Here is a 17,512-nt window from a genome sequence, read left to right on the forward strand (position 1 = left end):
TGGCTTTAAGTGAAAGCATGGCAATTAGGAACTGGGTATACCTTATCTGGAACTCACAACAGGAACGACTTAAAAGGCAGCCTTCTCAAAGTCTGGAATATTCTCTATTCCTATAGATCAATTCAGTACTTATTTAGCTGAGGTTTCTCTAACATTCACTGCTTCAATTACTTGGGTAGTCACCAGTCAAATTAGGATTTCTGAGGACACACTGTTTTTCTCAAACTAACCAACAGCTTAAGTGGTACAATTTATAAACTGTCAGAGAGAACTTTTTCTTTTTTGTTCAAGAAGCCATAACACTTTCAACTTTGCCTTCACAGTTAACGTAACTCAATTTCATCACCACTATTTTCTGAGTGACCACAGACGAGCCCAATCCTACCTCGGCTCAGGATAATCTCCAAAGAGATTGGAGAGGGGAGCTCTTAAGAAGTATAATGCTCAGCATCAAGTCTCCTGGGCTTCTAGGCCTGCTCTGACATTTTAGCCCAGTTGCAGTAACTGAGCCTTTGGTAACTCCTTGAGATTTATACACTCCGGTCAGTTCCAGCAATCCGGTGCCTGTCCTTGACACTCTGTCTTGCGTGGCTGAGTTCCTGTCTGGGTTTCCTGGCCAGAACTCTAGTTCTTCTGGATTCCCTTACTGCTGCTCCTTAGGGTCCTGCCCCTAGAGCCATGGATTAGAAATCCATGTTCTTAACTAGAGTCAGATGGGCTCAGCCGCAATCAGATGTCCCAACTGGACACACGTCTATCTCCCCTCCTAGACTCTGCACTCAAGAACAAAAACCTTACTATAGTCATTTTATTCCACAGAACAGAGCACAACGGCCAGTATATAGAAAGTGCAGAGAGGATTGAATCAGTAGACCTCTACCATATTTATCACCTGCTGCCATGCTTACTTGAACCTGATGTTGTCCCCATTAAGCTAAACTTCTTCCTATTACCAGCCCCTGGAATTTTCCCTGATCACCAGCTCCATTTCCCTGAATCTCTTTAAAGGCTAGGGGACAAGTATCTTAGTTTTTCTATCTAAAGTACATAAATGATTGTTAAATCTAAGTTCTTCTATTCTTCTTAAGTCTCCTCTCAAATCCTCCTGATGCTATTAAGAAAAAAAGTTTCTTCTTTCTGAAAAAAAATAAGTGATTTCCTGATATCTCATGCTTACAAATCTTTTCTCAATAGAGTAAGTTTGTCACAATGTCAAGAAATCCCTTTTCATAATGCTTCTTTAGCAAAAGTGAAGAAAGGTCAATTTCAAATTCAACTGGAGCTCAATAACACATTAAGATTTTACACTTCATTTTACATTTATCTAGCTAAAATAACAGAGCAAACCAGCTTTCCTTCTCTGAAAGAACAGATTGTAAATAACTAAAAGAGGTGCTGGTCAGATAGATGGTACAATGATGATGTTCATGAGAGAGGAGATCCTGGTCTATGTATCTTCGGGTCTGCTGGCTTAGATGCCCCATATGGTAGGTGTCCACACATTGAAAGGGCCCCTCAGCATGACACTACATTCCCCCTTCGGTACTCAAAACTTCCACCTTAATTGATGCTGCCAAGGGGGGAAAGAGTAGGCCTCACTCCTCCTACAGCCACCACCAATGCTGCTAGACATTGAGGACAGGCATTTGAACCCCATGGGACACAGGATGAACATGCTTATTTTAAGGAACTTAGCTGATCCATCTAGCTTGTGTATTTACCTTTTGTGAATAGAACACAGACACCATCACACTGCCTGTGCCTTGTGTATGGAATAATATGCAATAATGAGTTTTGTAAACAGCTCAGTTCAACTGCTGCTGTTGGTGCTGCTTTTGCTGTAACTATGATAAACACCGTATATTATTCAAAGGCCAAAACCAAAAAAATCTACCTAAAAAATGCATTCCTTTGAACACTACCCTTGGTCTTCTACCTTCTTTTAGAAGGAAAATAGTCCTTGGAAAGGAAAGCCGTTAAGTCCTCTAAACTTGGGTAGAAATGAGTATAATCTGGTGCCTCCTTCACTGGCACAGAGGTAGGGTGGCATACAGAAGATGGAAGTGTGCAAAAAAGGGTGGTGGATATTTTCCTTTCACCTCAGGCCAACACTTGTTAAAGTAGTATGAGGTACAAGCAGGATGGTCCTCATAATTTGTGGGACCCAGTGCAAAATGAAAATGCGGGACATCCTTTTGTTAAAAAACTTAAGAATTGCAAGTGGGCAACAGCAAAGCATTAAACCAAGCGCTAGGCCCTCCTGAGTGCAGGGCCCTGTATGACTGTACAGGGTGCACATTCCTGGAGACTAAAAGGTCAAAGGTCTGAGACTAAGAAGGAAAGGCAGAGAGTCTTCCACTGGCACTTTATCTATAGCCCCGTCTACAGGATAGGCTCCATTTTTTCCAAGGTGACCTGATGGGTCAGTGTGTCAACACAAAGGAACATGAATGACTTTGGAGAGAGGCCTCTGCTTTCTTACTGGTGTGGTGGCAGTGCCCTTCTGAACAGAGATGGCCAACTGACCTTGCATTTTCTTTGACCTGTGACACCTCTAGTCCCTTCTTTCTTAGGCCTCCCAAAGATGGACTGCCTTGGGGAACCAGAGGTAGTGCCAAAAACAAACGGATACACAAAACAGAAAAACCAGAGTCAAATTCAGTATTTGGAACAGATAAAAATAATTACGTTGTCGTGTGATCAGATGGCTCTTTTGGCTTCACCTGACCTCCTCCACCATCTAAGCATTCCCCAGAGCCAAAGAACTTTACTGAATGTACCACAGAAACGTTCATCTTCCCCACACAGGACATTTCATAAATACACAGACCGGCCCAGACACTACAGATTCCAAATCAGTGCATTTAGATTTCTGTGGACTTGAGCAAAGAATTCCAAGTTCCACTCTCAACCTGATTTCATCCACTACATTATAAAAATCAAGAATTCACAACTCTGAGATATCGGTTATTATGGTGTCCGGAGACAGGCAGTAAGTTGATGAACACTGTCAATCTAGCCGTTGGGGTTCATGTTGTTCTGAAATCTTCTGGTGGTCATTTATTTAAAAAAAGAAACAAAAGAAAAAAGCACAGGTGAGTTGTTTTGCAAACAACAGAGTGGGCTGCATATTCAAAAAGCAAAAGCAAAAGGAAATGTCCTAAGTGCATTCTGGAAAGACTGTATAGAGAGAGCCATTGGAGCTGTGTACAGTAGGAAGGTCCAGTTGGATAAAGAGACAGGGCCAGCAGCTGGCTTGGAATTTAAGTAAATTAAAAAGCATCATCGAAGAAGACCACCAGTGTCTGAGAGGAGAACTCCCAAATAGAATTGAACTCCACCTATTTCCCTAGTGGAAGCATTAAATGGCCATTTAATGGGAGAGGTATGCCTTTCCTTTAAGCACATCTATGTGTCCATTTCAAATACTCTAAGCTGCAATGATGCCATCACTGCTTTCATTTGAAGTCTACTCATGTATGATATCTTCCCTTACAAGCAACTAATTGAATAAACAAGAATCTCCCCAGTAAATGAACTAGGAGATCTGAGCACTAGTAATCAAGGTTAGTAGGAATGGCACAATTGATCAATGACTCCTGAAACTTTCCTGTAAGGAGTACCTCACAAGAAAAAAAATGTGGCGACAGAGTTCACCAAGGGGGTTCCTTTTAATTCAAAGAGAAATGTCTACCACCAAGAGCTTTTCATCTGAAGTAGCCATAGAAATTAGACAGGTAGGTGGTCCCAGTCTTTAACTAGCCCATGCAGAGATGCTCTTTGAAATACATTTTCTACTTTTTGTAGGGTTCGATTGCAAGTATTCTAAGCAATGGGGTTGCTGGTTGCTTCCTTTCCTACTTAGGAAAATGGAGGTTCGTAAGTCTAATTTTTCATAAAAATATGCTTGCTAACATGTGTTTATACATGCATCTTTCTGCTTAGGAATCCAGTAAATCCATATAAAGTCTAGTACAATTTTATAAAATCATGCAGGAAAAAACCCTTCTTTCCCTCCCTTTAGGGAAAGAAATAGCAAGTATGTTTTTAAAAAACTGACAGCAAAACTGGCATTACCTTAACAAATACTAATCTTTGGTAGCTTCAACTAAGTCGAAGTCATGTCTTTAAGTCTTCATTTCAAGGGATTTTAATTAAAAGGTCAAGATCACTAAAATACAACACAACATGTATTAGCACATTTTGGTTAAACAAAGAACACTTAGAGATACATTTTGTCAAGGCTGTAAAGATTCTTTATACCTCAGGCACTCAGATGAACTTCACTAATAGGTCTCTTAAGCTTTGGTTTTTTATGTGTTGTCTCCATGAAGTCTGCATTCTAAGTTTAATTGCACATGAATGAATAAACCATCTAGAGGGTGTGTGTGTGTGTGTGTGTGTGTGTGTGTGTGTGTGTGTGTGTTTAAAGATAGTGAGAGAATGTAACCAAGAAACATAAAACGGGCGTAGAGGGAAAAAAAGCCCTTGCTGACGTCTCCATTTCTGATGACCATTCCTAACACACTTAATTATAAACTCTAACGCTCTTAATCATAAATCCCAAACCTTACAACCCCTTCCCCAATGTGAGAGTCAATACAAATAGAACCCTCTTGCACTGTTGGTGGGAATGTGAATTGGTTCAGCCACTATGGAGAACAGTAGGGAGGTTCCTTAAAAAACTAAAAATAGAACTACCATATGACCCATCAATCCCACTACTGGGCAATATACCTTGAGACAACCATAATTCAAAAAGAGTCATGTACCAAAATGTTCATTGCAGCTCTATTTACAATAGCCAGGACATGGAGGCAACCTAAGTGTCCATCGACAGATGAATGGATAAAGAAGATGTGGCACATATATACAATGGAATATTACTCAGCCATAAAAAGAAACGAAATTGAGTTTTTTTTGTAGTGAGGTGGGTGGACCTAGAGTCTGTCATACAGAGTGAAGTAAGTCAGAAAGAGAAAAACAAATACCGTATGCTAACACATATATATGGAATCTAAAAAATAAAAGAAAATGGTCATGAAGAACCTAGGGGCAAGATGGGAATAAAGATGCAGACTTACTAGAGAATGGACTTGAGGATACGGGGAGGGGGAAGGGTAATCTGGGACAAAGTGAGAGAGTGGCATGGACATATATACACTACCCAACGTAAAACAGATAGCTAGTGGGAAGCAGCCGCATAGCACAGGGAGATCAGCTCGGTGCTTTGTGACCACCTAGAGGGGTGGGATAGGGAGGGTGGGAGGGAGGGAGACGCAAGAGGGAAGAGATATGGGGACATATGTATATGTATAACTGATTCACTTTGTTATAAAGCAGAAACTAACACACCACTGTAAAGCAATTATACTCCAATAAAGATGCTAAAAATATACAAATAGAACAGTGAGTTGAATAATTAACTTGCTGAAGGTCTGGACACAAGCAGCATTTCACAGGATCATGTGTTCTATACCTTAAATACAGTATATAAAATAAGCACATTGCGAAGTGCAAAAGCCCTCCATCATCGAGGGAAAAGTCAAGGAACTCTAGTTTGTATACACACTCACACACACACACATCCTCATCAGTTCATGAAAAGTTAATAGCATTTAAGAAGGAGGTATGATATTCAAAACAACATAATATATTAAAAGCCGAATCTGTGACTCAGCCCAGCCTGTAAACAGTCTTGTATGAACTGTGTGGTTCTTAAGAGTGGGCTTAATAATTTTCCTCCTATGGGCAAACTAATAATGATGATGATCCCCTGCCTGCATATTTGCAAAGCTGTTTGAAAGCCCATGCACATATATTCTTTTATCCATCACTCCTCGTCTTCCTGATTCTAAAGGAAGGCTGAATGGCAAGGACCCTGGACTAAGATAATTCTAAAACCTTGGTTTCCAGTCTGGAAAATGGTATTAAACATACCCTACCCTCTCTATCTCACAGGAGTATCGTGAGAAGCAGATAACACACATAAAACTGTTCTAAAACACTTCCCCCAAATATGCAACAATAATACTTTATCAATATAAACAATCTAGGGACTTCCCTGGTGACTCAGTGGATGGGACTGCACGTTCCCAATGCAGGGGGCTTGAGTTCGATCCCTGGTCAGGGAACTGGATCCCACATACATGCCGCAACTAAGAGCCCGCATGCCACAACTAAGGAGCACATGTGCCGCAACTAGGGAGCTGGCGAGCCCCAAATGAGGAGCCAGCCTGCCTCAACTAAGACCCGATGCAACCAAATAAAATAAATAAAAGATATATATATAAACAATCTCTACATTACACAATAGTGATTGATCAACCATTCAGAAATCTTTCCAAGTTTCTTATCTAATGAAATTTCCTGCCAGAGACTAGAGAATGTGTCCAGCTCTACTCGGAAACATCTGCCTAGATCAATAGAAGGAGAGGATGAACAGAAGACTTGGAGATGTGTAAAAGAAGCAAGGTCACAAGAGAAGAAATTCACAGAGTAAAATATGGCTCCAGCAGGACTCAGCCAAAACAAAATACTAGACTATGTTGATAACCAAAGTAGATATAATTTGTTTTAATTCCATGACCAAGAATTTAGACCAACTGAAATTTCCAGGTTCCCTACCATGGTCCAAATGATCCCATTCTGGGCTTCTAGGTCATCTGAGAAGCCAAGTCTGGTTCACAGACCCTTTCTAACCCTTTGGGGCCTAAAACAGCCACTGCTCCCTCCATCCTTCAATTTGACTGGACTGCCTTAAATGTACCCAAAGGGAATAGCATCCTCTTCTCCCAAGTCATAGGCAAATGGGAAAAATCCTTGATGGGTCCATCTGTCTCAAATGAGAAACAGATCTGATTCAAGAAGCCTGGAGTGCCCTGGGCTTACTTAGATCTGGAGACAACTCTTAGAGGAAAAAATCCAATATTCAACCTCAAATATGGCTTGGCAACTATACCTGATTCAGGTTAATTTGTACCAGAACTATCATTTATCCTATACTACTATCCAAAGACAAATTTCTCCCAAAGTCCACACATGACTTTCATATCTACAGGGTTCTATTTTTTTTGAAATAAAACAGTATTTTTAGTGTAGAAGCCACTAATAGTTGCTAAGTATATTCTATTTATTTAACATAATAAAATTAACCCAGTATCCTGTTTCTTCCCCCTAAATTATTACTCTTTATGCAACTTTGGAAAATATGCAAAAATTACCCATTCAATATCTGAGTTAAGTCCACAGAAATGATTTCCTTTCCTTTAAATAGATAAACAAATTAAACCCAGGATTTCAATGGAGATGGCTCCACTGTCTCTGGAGTTTTCATAAATATTTCCTTTAAATTTATCTCTAAAACTGGCTTTGCTTTGGAAACTACCCTCTTTTGAAAGGACAGGAGGCAACAAAGCAACAGCCAAGTCCTGAGTTGATGGAGGAGACAGTGAACTAACAACAGGCCCCATACAAGAACCTCCAAGGCAGGGCCAAGGAATCTGTATTTTTAACTAGTTCCAAAACATCTGTCCCAACTCATCCAATCCTCAGGTGTCAACTCAGCTCTCTCCTGAGGATGCTCCTATCTCTCTCCAGCCCTGACCTTTCTCTTGAGCTCCAGACAAGCCCTCTGGGTATCTGAGGGGCACCTCAAATGCACTAAGGCCAAAATACTGAATCTATTTATTTTCCTCTCCAACTTGTTCCTTCTTTAAGTCTGATTTCAGGTGGTTTTTTTTTTTAACATGAAATACAGACATGCGCCAAGATCACCTGCACTTCTATGAACTAGAATTCCAACTGGCTCCCAACCTTATGCCTTAATCTTCCTTTAAAATTATTTTTTAAAACTGACAATTAAAAAAACTTTTAATAAACCATTACCATCCTGTATTTGCCATTTCTCTTCAGACCACATATATTTTTTAAAGGAATGGACTCTAGGAAACATTCTGCTTTATTTACAAAAATCTAATAGGCTTATTATATTATTCGTATGCAGACATGGAATATTACCATTAGATACCAAATGGTGTCCCTTTAAAATAGGTCTTGATTAAAGTATCGGTAGAGTATCAGGAGAGGCAAGTTCCATCATCAGCTTTTCAGGGAGACTGTTTATTCACCAGATTACACAGAAGCAAGCACATCTTGGTTAAAATTGGCCCTAGAGTTGTGCTGAGTATATGAGAATAGAACTCGAGCTGTAGCCTTTGTTTGAATTATCATTTAGTCTTGCAAATCAAAGGGAAATATAAAGAGGACAAATATCAGACACAGAAAGTTGTGGTAGTGTTACAAACTGGGTCATCTACATGGCTTCATCTTTTTTTTTTTTTTTTTTTTTTTTTTTTTTTGCGGTACGCGGGCCTCTCACTGTTGTGGCCTCTCCCGTTGCGGAGCACAGGCTCCAGACGCGCAGGCTCAGCGGCCATGGCTCACGGGCCCAGCCGCTCCGCGGCATGTGGGATCTACCCGGACCGGCGCACGAACCCGTGTCCCCTGAATCGGCAGGCGGACTCTCAACCACTGCGCCACCAGGGAAGCCCTACATGGCTTCATCTTGATCCTTCTCCCACCTTTCCGACTGTCCCTCACCCCCATCTAACACTAGGAACAAAATAAAAGTGGGTGGCTTGTCCTGGTGCTCTCTCTCCCAGAATGCCTCAGGAAAGGAATTGAACTGGTGAAAGGGAGTAGAGGCAGTCCCCGACTTGGTGATAGTGAAATATAAGGTCAAGTTCTAGGCCAAAGTTAGAGCTGGATGCAAGACAGCTTATCTTTGAATGTGGTCAGCAGTGAACTCTGTCATTCCTCTGTCTCACCATACACAATTCCCTCTACTCAATTACAACATAAGAATGACGGTACATTGGAAAAGGCCCAAGCTTTGGAGTCAGCCAGACCTAGGCTGGGATCCCAGCTTTTCTAACTAATGTGTATGACTTTGAACAAATTCCTTAACCTCTCTGAGAGTTGGTTTCCTCCTTTCTAAAGAAAGGGTGCTAATAGTATTAATAATTCCTTCATGTTTGTTGAGAGGAGTTAATGAGAAATCACATATAAAGTGCATGGCACATAGCAGGCCCTGTATAAATGCTAGTTTTTACCCCTATTATGATCAGCACCATTATTAAGTACCTTGAGGAATTACTCTATATTTCTACTTTTAAATTGTATTATCTGAAAGTATTAGGTTGAATCATACCAAATTGCCATTTTTTCAGATTAAAAAAAGTCAAGTATCAGCTATTTTATGTGATACAACCTAAAATTTTAAGAAGCGTATCCTGGAAAGGGGTACACTATGTTTAATACCTGGTTATATGTGGCAAATGCACAACCTGATCCTTTGGAGTTAAGGAAAGTGAATGACTACGCAGGTGAAGGATGAATATCTGGTGCTTAGTGCAGAACAGACAGAAAATAACTCTGTTTACAATACCAGCTGAGTGCTGAAGGCCAAAGCACTACAGTGCCATTGGCATGACCTGGCTACACTACTATGAAGCAATCATGAAAGGACGCTGAGAATAGGGAGGAGACCATGTCCGCATAAAACAAAATTAAACATAAGCCCAGCCCCACAGGGTTGTTCCCTACAAGAAAGGCAGCGAGCTTAATGAAAAACATACCCTCATGACAAGGAGACATTTAACATGCTCTGCCTTTCCTTCTTAGTGTCAAATGACAGTTTGATTTTTCAAAGTAATCCATATGTGTTGGGGAAAGAAAATGGGGGAAGGGTGGTCCAATTCCAAAATACAAATCAAAGCTTAGAACGCTTTGTAAATAAAAAAAATTACAGACTTTGGGATATAAAGAAATTGAATGTAAGAACACAGAGGTCAGTGGGGAAATATGCCTGGTCCTTATATGCTATAATATCAGGAAGTAGAAAAACCCAGAATCATTTATGCTTGGAAGCAGTATAATATAATATAATGGAAAGAGATTGGGGCTTTGGAGCCAGAGAAATCTGTATTCCAATTGTGGTTCTAACACTTACTAGCTGTGAGACGACAGGAAAGACTCCATTAACAGGATTGTTGTCAGAATTAAATGAGATAATATATTTAAAGAACCTCTCACACAATAAGTATTGTAAAACCAGAAGACAACCAAATACCTGTTCTAACTTTGCAAATTTATAATACCACCACCTACAGTTCTGACTGTATTCCTACATATCCTCCCACACACAAAGATGCATAACACACAAAATGAAACTTCATACTCAATAAAAAGATAGTTCTTGGGCTTCCCTGGTGGTGCAGTGGTTGAGAGTCCACCTGCCGATGCAAGGGACACGGGTTCGTGCCCCGGTCCGGGAAGGTCCCACTTGCCGCAGAGCGGCTGGGCCCGTGAGGCATGGCCGCTGAGCCTGCGCGTCCGGAGCCTGTGCTCTGCAAAGGGAGAGGCCACAACAGTGACAGGCCCGCGTACCATAAAAAAAAAAAAAAAAAAAAAAAAGATAGTTCTTGGCTTCACGTATTCCCAAATACAAACAAAGGCGATGTATTTAGATGGAGGTATGTTCTGAATGCATTAGAAAAGTTAGTTTTTAACTCTATCTTTCAGGTTATTCTCTTTTGCCTATTCAAATCCTTGTTCCCTTAATTTAAACAAGGTCAGTGATGTGGAGAAGAGACAGAAGATGAAGAAAAACTGCAAGCATATAAGAGTAAAGTTAGAAAGTGAACCAATATGAGGGCCAAGAAGAGAAATGTCAATTCTCTAAAGTATGTGAGAGGCGTATGAGGAGACATAAGGTGGTGGGAAGGACCAACAAATGCACAAACAAATGACTCAAGGAAATAAATGACTAACCCACAGCAATACTTACACACTTTTATATGCCTCTACCATCAAACTTTCTAGGACGTTCACTTACAATGAAGTTCGTTCTGTTGGAGCACCTCTTTATTCATTTGTCAAACTTTGTAACTTGTGAAGCCAAACGGCTACCCTGCCTGGATATCCAGAGGTTTATGTGGATGAGAGAGGAGGTCCCAAGGTGATCAATTCACTAGTTTGAAAGTGCCAACCAGGAAGGAAAAAAAGAGGGAGGATGGTGAGAAGGAGCTAGAGACACCCTCATATTCCATCCCAGGCCAGTCCACGTATGGTGGGTTACAGCTTCCCAGCTTCCTAGCCTTAGTTGATCCTTGTCATCCAAATGTACAGTCCCTGGTAAAACAAATGCCAATGTTGTTACTGCTTCCTACTCAGAGTCATTAGACAAATGAAAGGAGGGACTCAAATTAGCTTGGAGAATCAGTGGTGGCAGCTACCAATGCTATTCAGTCAACAAATGATTATTGAGCTATACATAAAAGGGGAGTGAGATATTGATATCAACGCTGAGGGCCTTAGATCAGTCACATCCAGATTTCTATTATGATCTGACAGTATTTTTATTCTATATCTTGTTTTTTCATGTATCCTTAAACTCATCCGTACATTTTCTCTGTCATCTCTACCAGTGGTAATGAAGTTTCTGACAACAAAGTGTATTGTTGGAGCCCATCCTCTTCATTAATGAGGTTATCATTACACTGCCTATCTATCACCAGGGAAAATGAATCTAGTGTGTGAACAGGGATGAAAGAATACACCCAGGATAAAAGCCAGAGGAGACAATGAGTATTACATTTATAACCTTAATCCCAGTTTCTGGCCCATTTCTTTCAGTTACATTTCGTTCAGTTTCAAACATGTCAGCCACAGCTAAGAGTCTTACTCATTCTCACCTCTCACCCAGATGCAAAAGTTCAAGTTCACTATCTCAGGAAAAACTGTACTCCATTGCCCAACCTTAGCTAGTCTGAAAAGTATGCCTCAAAGTCCATTAAGGATTCACTTGGTTCCATTTTCAAAAGAAAAATATTTTTGAATTTAAACTATCCAAATGTTTCTATAATATCTAATTGGATTAGGTTTTGGGACTTATCATCCGAACGAAACTACAAGAAAGTGAGAGAAAGACCACAATGAATTTGCACTGAAGGTTCAACAAGAATCAGTGCATTTGATTAGCTGTGAAGCACTGATTTGGAGGGAAGAGGGGCTGGTGAGTCTCACGTTTGAGAAGTTTCACATCTAAAACGCTAGCTGTTAGACAGGGGAAAATAAAAAACTATGAGAATGAGATGGCTCAATGCTGTCTGTCCTTCCATCTTCGTAGAGTGGTGAGGCAGGGGGAGTAACTAAAAGAAGCCTGGGCTTGGAGCTAGAAGACCTGGATTAGAACCAGTCATTGTGGGTTCAGAGTCTCAGTTTCCTCTGTGAAAAGGTGTAGGCTAGATGCTTTCTAAAGCCTCTTACACCGGGGCTTCCCTGGTGGCGCAGTGGTTGAGAGTCCGCCTGCCGATGCAGGGGACACAGGATCCCACATGCCGCTGGTTGGCTGGGCCCGTGAGCCATGGCCGCTGAGCCTGCGCGTTTGGAGCCTGTGCTCCGCAACAGGAGAGGCCACAACAGTGAGAGGCCCGCGTACCGCAAAAAAAAAAAAAAAGCCTCTTACACCTTAACATCCTAGTCTTCCCTGTGAATAAGGTGACCATACACCCTGATTAACCTGCTACAGTCTCAGTTTACACCTTTTAGATCAGCCAACCTGTTGATTGTTTTTAGCCCTTCTTTCCTTCTCAAAAGTGTCCCTTTTTGGACAATAATTTACATTGTCATTCTATCTCTGAGTCATTTTTAAATGTAAGCTTTGTACTTTGGTACACAGCTCTAGCTAATTACATATCTCTAGCTAGCATGCTTAAAATTACAGTGCTTCATTCCTAAAGAGAGGAAGGAAGGAAAAGAGGAAGGGAGGGAGGGAGGGAGGATAAAACCAGTGACATAAAAGAAGTAAGCGTGAGTAAGGGGAGTGTAAAGTTGAGTTTCACCTACTTGGCTAAAGAGATTTAAGGACTCTCCTAACTGAAATTACTGAGGGGTTTTTTGTTTGTTTGTTTGTTTTAGAATAATTGCATAGGAAATTCTCCTACATAATTCAGCTCACATGGGACCATTTTATTTATTTATTTATTTTTGGGTATACTTTATTTGCTGAAGTATTTTAAAGCATAGATATCATGACATTTTATCCCAAAATATGTCATTATAAATCTCTTTAAAAAACAAAACGTTTTCCTGCATAATCACTAAATGCATTGCCATACCTACCAAAACTAACAATTCTAGTCCCCAGCTGATAATTCTATTTCCCTAATTGCCCATGGGACCATTTGAAATTTCTACTGCATGTTTAGAAATGGTTATTTATATTCTGCTTAATGGGCACTGATGTTGCTGCTTAAGTGTGACTCACTCCCTTTTATCATCAGACGTCATTTATATACAGTGCTGGTCAAGGCACATAAGTTAAATTGAGAGAAAAGGGTCTAATGCTAAAAATTAGCCATTTTGAAGTCATAAAAATCAACATAGCTGCTCACATAGGTCGAAGTCTGCCCTTGGGTATCCACAAACAATTCTCACCCAAATAATCACAGAGTTTAGGGTACTACTTTAAACTTGTCTTGAGAATTTCAGGCTTAAATAACTTCTTTATTATTGAGACTACTTAAAAGAAATCCTTCAACAAGTACCTAAACCTAGTTAAACATGTATGTCTTACATAAAAGTTTTAGTTTAAAAATCAGATAAGGGAAAAGAGATTTTGTTGGAAGTAGTGATGAAAGATCCTAAGTCTTCCTTTTTCGGGGATTAAAAAAGTCTACCATAAGCTATTGTAAAAACCCAAAGCCATATCTAAACTAATGAAATAGAACAAAATTTCGACAAATATTCATGATATTTGGATTAAATCTTACTGAACTTTCATTGGAATCTGAATATTTTGCTTGTTTTTTCAAGCTAGAAACAGATACGTATGAGTGTCTAATGGACTTCCTCATATAAAAAATATTTAGATACTGCTGGTGAAGAGGTACCTGGCAGACACGTCTAATCTCAAAAACTATTTACCATTCTAGGCAGAAGGATCTACTTTTTTTTTTAATTACAAAGCCATCTGAGAAACAAAATGCTGTTAATATTTAAACTCAAATGATATTGGATCTTGATATAGCTGACTCAGACTATGTATATAGATATACTGATGTGTGTGGAAAGCAGTGGCCATAATTTCCATAAGCCCTGTGGGAAACTGGGGGTGGAGGGTGGGCATGGGGGTCAAGGAGATATGAAGAGATCTCAGTCTAGATCTTCCTAGCTTGACTTTGAATTGATCTTGCTGCCTAGGACCAGACTCAGGTTTTGGTAGACCATTTCTCTTGTAACTGGACTCTTGCCCACTCAGTATATGCCTGCCTGGTAGTTTAGTCTCCATCCTCCCCCGGCCACATCTCCTGCCAGCCAAATGCCTGAACCTACTGCCTCTGAACATTTGAGCTTCCATTTTCTTAAAACAATCCTTCCTTGAGAAACCAAAGAGAAAGGAGCACAGGGTGGCTACCGTTAGCAATAAACACAAGGTGTCCTGGCTCCCTGTGTGCCACTCTCTGGCTCAGCGAGCTCATATTCTTTGACACTAGGAATCACACACCAGACAATCCAGGAAACAATCGTAGATGTTTATGTACCTCTCTAAGTTCCAATACCATTGTCAAAGCCACCTGCTTAAGACATCTCCAGCTATGAGCTAAGCTATTACCTGCCCCACTCCGAAGGTCAGTGAAGTGAAAGAAGGGTCTCCTGAGAAGGGTTCAATGCTGAACATTTTACCTGAGAAATTCTCTTTCAGAGAACTCACTTGTCAACTTAAATGGCGGGGACAGGTGTTCCTCAAGAGAGTTTTCGACTTTACGAAACTTGCCCCATGGGCCAAATCTATATAAGTTCAAGGTTCTCCCATTCTTGGCACAGCATATTCATTCTGGCCCCAGATACCAGTCCTAGAGAAGAGAGAGTTCAGCTCTGCAGGACCTCCTGAGAGCCGCTTAGCAATGCCTCTGTTAGGGTAAAGAATGTTCAAGAAACAAGAGCTGTCGTAGCTCCTTAACTAAAATGAATATCCACGTCTTACTTACAAACTTGATCGCCATTCCGATAACACTGGCTGTAGCAAAGATCAATAGACCTAATTACCCTGTCCTACATATTCTGAGGACTAACCTCTGGGGAAAGTATTATTGGTGGAAACTCTATATGCAGCGTTAAGTATTAATAACACTCTCAGGTTTTCTGAAAGGATAGGTAAAGTCAGGAAAAAAAAAACAACTCTGATTCTCTGACCATCATTAGAAAACCAACCTGCCCGTGAACGTCAATATTATGTCAATAATTCTGAAGAAGAATGAAAGAAGTGTGCTGCACAACCACCCATTAAATGGAAGAACACTAGGTGACATTCCTGATGAGCTTGTATAATTAGTGAGGGTTTGGAGCTAGTGGTGCAGGGAGCACCCATCAGCAGACGGCTCTCTGGTTAGTTAAAATTCTGGAGGACATGCCAATGTTTCTTCTTTCCACTCTGCTCCCTAGAATATCCTGAGAAAACAACCTGCAACTTATTGTCGACGCAGATCTGGGCACTGGGTAGAAATATAGTGGATGAGCAGCAGTAAGATGCTGCTAGAACAATGCCCAGGCTTCCCAAGCACGGAGGGCCTGCAACATATAAAAGCCACTCCCGGTCTCCAGGCAGGGAGGGATTCAATTGCACAACTGTCAGAAATGTAAAGGAGCCGAATATGCCCCTGTGTCAAGAAACGCTGAAGAAATATCTGCACAATGGCATCTTGCAGGCTGTTAGGGCAAACAGTGAGGCTTGGAGCATGGAGAACTGACAGCTGTGCTTTTAGCGGACATTTTCGGATGCAGAGGTCACTGGAGAAATATGTCAGTTGGCGTGGTGAGTTACCCCATGCTAAGAGAAACCAGATCAAATTTTTGGCTGGTTACCCAGGACACTCCGGGATACCTCCTCTATAATATGATTTTCAACCCACATCCTCCTTCAGCAAAGGGAGTATTTGTTTACTCAGTTTTCCCTTTTCTCTGAAGCACACATACTTTGTGGGGCTCCTTGTCAGAAACAGTTCCCCACCCTGGACTGAAATGTGCTGATGTGGTTTCCTCAACTGAGGCTTGTCTGCTCACTAGGAGAGACAAACAGTTTCAATTAAGGACAGCACGTAAGCCTTGTTTGAGATGCTACATTTTGTCAAAACCAGAGCAAGGGGCTTCCCTGGTGGCGCAGTGGTTGAGAGTCCGCCTGCCGATGCAGGGGACGCGAGTTCGTGCCCCGGTCTGGGAAGATCCCACGTGCCGCGGAGTGGCTGGGCCCGTGAGTCATGGCCGCTGAGTCTGTGTGTCCGGAGCCTGTGCTCCACAACGGGAGAGGCCACAGCAGTGAGAGGCCCGCGCACCGCAAAGAAAAAAAAACCTGATCCCTGTCCACAAGGTGCTTGGACTGAATAAAAACAAAACAAAACAAAACAAAACATAGAAACATGGAATGAGCACTGAACAAGCAATAAGAAAGTGAACAGCTTCAGGTTTTGCAACACTATAAACTCATAAGTAAAGCACAAACCGTGCAAAACAGTGTATTATAAGGTACTAATTGGGCGGTACGGACAATTTGAAAGTACAAGAGAAATTACAAAATGGTGAGAACCGCGGGGGACTGCGACCAGGGAAAGTTCAGCAGCTGGGGCTTGAAGGAAGAATGGACGAATGGGCTCAGACATTCTAGGATGAGGAAACAGCATGAGTAAACATTCAGAGGTGGGACGAGGTATGCATTGTGAGTGCATATTTAGGAGAGAGAGCCTTGATGTACATGTCTTCTGGGAGTAAGGTAAGGTTGGAGAGGTAACAGTGAGGACCAGTTTCTGCTAGGTCTGAAAAATCAGACAGAAGATTTTACGTGCTGTGAGGTAAGCATAAGGGAGACATTTTACGTTCTTTGATAGAAAAGCATAGCTCTCTCCTGAAAGTTTACAGTGTGTTAGTGCTCTGCTAAGCTCCTTTCATGGATTATCTCACTGAGTACTCACAATAAACCCAGGAGGTAGTACTAGCGTTACCCCGATTTTCTTAAGGGGACAATGAAGATCAGAAACATTAAACAACTTGAATAGGGCGACACAGCAAATAAAAGGTAAAATCAGAATTGTAACCCAGATATAAACACCGTGCTCTTAACCTACCATGCTCTATGTGATGAGGGTCATTTTCAAAACATAAACCTAGCATCACTGTAAACCAGAGAGGGTTAGAAAGCAACGATACTGGTTAAGAGTAACCTCAATAATCCAGTCAACTAGGAGAAAAGGTCCCAAGAGAAGGGAGTGAAAGTTAAGAACAGAGAAAGGATAAATCCTAGAGGCAATGGTGATGTACTGGATGTGTAGGGGAAAGCAAAAGATGCCGTGGAGAAGACTAATGGCACTAGCGAAAGTGAGGGAGGGGTAAGATGAGTAATTAGTTTGCAGGGAGGTGGTACAAAGGCTAAATTAAATTTCAGCCATGTTGACTTTGA

General features: G+C 41.1%; 1 protein-coding gene across 1 annotated transcript in view; it reads right to left on the minus strand.

Moving 5' to 3' along the window:
- Nucleotides 1–17,512, minus strand: part of GPC3 (glypican 3) — a 442,885-nt gene that overhangs the window by 267,619 nt on the left and 157,754 nt on the right. The gene's annotated exons all lie outside the window — the stretch shown is intronic.

This window comes from Grampus griseus (genome assembly GCF_964374135.1).
Source record: "Grampus griseus genome assembly, chromosome: X".
Taxonomy (NCBI): Eukaryota; Metazoa; Chordata; class Mammalia; order Artiodactyla; family Delphinidae; genus Grampus; species Grampus griseus.